The sequence below is a fragment of the Bison bison genome, unplaced genomic scaffold (assembly GCF_000754665.1).
Source record: "Bison bison bison isolate TAMUID 2011002044 unplaced genomic scaffold, Bison_UMD1.0 scf7180017864321, whole genome shotgun sequence".
Classification (NCBI taxonomy): Eukaryota; Metazoa; Chordata; class Mammalia; order Artiodactyla; family Bovidae; genus Bison; species Bison bison.
The window spans coordinates 396,519-399,295 of NW_011494893.1; the positions used below are offsets into that span (position 1 = coordinate 396,519).

Here is a 2,777-nt window from a genome sequence, read left to right on the forward strand (position 1 = left end):
AGGAGAAGGGGACGACAGAGGATGAGATGACTGGATGGCATCACTGACTCGATGGACGTGAGTCTGAGTGAACTCCGGGAGTTGGTGATGGACAGGGAGGCCTGGGGTGCTGGGATTCATGGGGTCGCAAAGAGTCGGACACGACTGAGCGACTGAACTGAATGAAGCTTTTGAACAAACGCAGTACAATTTTCCAGGAAAAAAAACAATACACAAACAGCCTTATTAAGTCAGTTCCAAACTCCTCTTCCTGAACTCCAGGCATTCCATAATCTAAAATGCACTCACATCTCAGCCCTGGGCCTCTGTTCCTAGTAAGCCAGCCAGACATTCATGTGCCTTCTCTCCAGAGGGCCACATTCTCCATTAGGGTCTGATTTCCCTGCTGCTGCTGCTGCTAAGTTACTTCAGTCGTGTCCGACTCTGTGTGACCCCATAGACGGCAGCCCACCAGGCTCCTCTCCATCCATGGGATTTTCCAGGCAAGAGTACTGGAGTGGGGTGCCACTGCCTTCTCCACTGATTTCCATGAAGCCTTCCCAATTCCTCCAACCCCAAAACATCCTCTCCCCTCTCCGAATTCCTATTGTATTTACACTGAATATTGCAGCTTAGTTCTTGGCTATTTAATGGAGAAGACAAAAATATCCCCTTCTGAATCCAGACCACTTTTATTTCTAACATGTGTCAGACATATGTTAAAATTGGGAGACACAAAAATGACTAAGACTAATCCCTGTCTGGCAAGAGCTTCTTCTTTTGACAGACGTGTAAATAGCTACAACCCCTAAGATAACACAGGACAAGTGCTAAGTGGTTACAGGATCCACTGATTTGGAAACTTTCAAAGCAGGAAACTCTGAGATAATCTAGTTTTCTATATTCTCAGGAACAAGGAAACTGAGGCCCAAAAAGACTGCTAAACAGCTCAGCCCACACTACAAAGCAGGGAGTGGCAGCACATGGACCCGGAGGTGGAGCTTCAACTCCACCTCCAAGTTCCCAGACTGCAGTCTAAGGATGCCTGCGGGTGTGCACAGCTCCAAGGCGTGTGATTTCTCCACAGTCGCTGGAAGTTTGTGTGTTTGTATCAATATTTCTTTTAAGCTAACATAACAGTGTGGAAAATCACGTGACTGTAACTCAATACTTCCACCACGCGGTCTTACCAGGGCACCATGCACTCCAGGGGACCCAGGAACACCTTCCTGGGACTCTGAGAACAAGCAAGACCCTAGCACACTGCTCACCAGAGTTACTAGCGCTACTTCCCATTCCGGTCCATCTAAAATCCTCTTAAATCCTAAATTTAGGCCAATCTAAAATTGGCATAAAACTCACCTACTCAGCAAACATGTTAGCTCCACTCTGTGGAGGTGCTGATCTAGGAATCCTGGCTAGATGAGATGAGTAGACTAGAGAAAGGGCGAAAAGTAATGGAGACACTAACTGTACAAGGATGCCAGGCCTGACACTAGAAATTGTTCTATATGTATTCAAGGACTGCCTGTGCAAAAATGTTAAGTACTAATTTCATTTCCCACTAGGTTTATCCATAACAGGCTCTCAAATTTTCGTGGAATGAATGTAAATTTAACTTGTCAGGTTAATATCTTTTAGAGAGGTAATTTTCAAAATGATATTCGGTTTAGGAAATTAAATACCTGAAAAGATCATTTTCTGAAACTTCCAAGCATTGCTCCATGTTACACTGGGGGACTCTCTGTTTAAAACCACAAAATTTTTACTCAACCAGACAGAAAAGAAGATTTCAGTACTAAGCACACATCACCCTCTTTCTATTGTCTCCCTTTGGGTCAGCAACTTTTAACACAGAGGTCCCTTAGGAAGCTTTCTGCTTCCAATCCCAGTGCCCTAACACCAAGCCTGCCTAGAAAATACTCAAAATATTACTATGCATTGGAAAAGGAATCCACACAATCTCGGCTAGAATTAGCTTTTCAAAACAGTACACTCAAATGAACTCGCTAAGATTTTTTAATATTTTTAAAAATTTTTTCCTTATAAGTTTACTCAGACTGAAAAAAAAAAAAAGACGTTTTCTCACACATATTAGCAGGAGCAGTCTTCAGCGATGTAAGAAAAGCTTACTTCCACTCAGACAGCTGTTTCTTAGGAGAGTACACAAGAGTTCGGGCCCCAGGGCCTCACTGCAGGCTGTCACTGGCCGATAAACGCCATTTCAGGCTACTTACACAAGCATTCTGAGCTTCCGTCTCCCCGTCTGTAAAACGCGGATGACACCGTCAACCCAGAGAAACACTGACGGGCACCGAGTAAGTCTCAGTACAGCTCTCCAGTGACGCAACCGAAGGAAACAAGCAAAACCTGCCTCTGGGATTCGCTCTTCACCAATAATTACTCCAGCTTCACAGAGTGACAGGTAAGCAGGTGCGCCAAGGGGCAGGAGAGGCCAACTGCAACCCATTCCCGAGCGTCAGCCCGCTCCTGGGGCGCTAGCAGAGAGGAGGGGCCGGACTCCGGGACGCCCGCAGCTGCCCAGGAAGCTGGGCCGGGGCTCCAAGACCCTCTCGGTTCCCTGGTAGGCAGGGCTGGGGCTCCGGGACGCCCGCAGCTGCACTCCAACAGTCCGGGCTGCAGAGCGACTCGGGCCTGACTGCGGCTGCCGGCTCCCCGCCCGCCGCCCGCCGCCCGCGCCCCCGGCAGCCTCTCCAAGGCCTTGGCCCCCACACCTACCTGCAGGCCCGCACGGACAGGGCCCCGCGCCGCGGCGGCCAGCGGCCCGCACCCTCACT

The 2,777-nt window shown here is 48.6% G+C and overlaps 1 protein-coding gene across 4 annotated transcripts in view; it reads right to left on the minus strand.

The window, feature by feature from the left end:
* EXOC2 (exocyst complex component 2) overlaps positions 1 to 2,777 on the minus strand; it is a 125,470-nt gene extending 122,693 nt beyond the window's left edge. For 2 of the 4 annotated variants that reach the window (XM_010852998.1, XM_010852994.1), the window contains exon 1: positions 2,719 to 2,777. The gene's annotated coding sequence lies outside the window, so the exon portion shown is untranslated. The other 2 variants (XM_010852995.1, XM_010852996.1) reach the window with 2 other exon arrangements.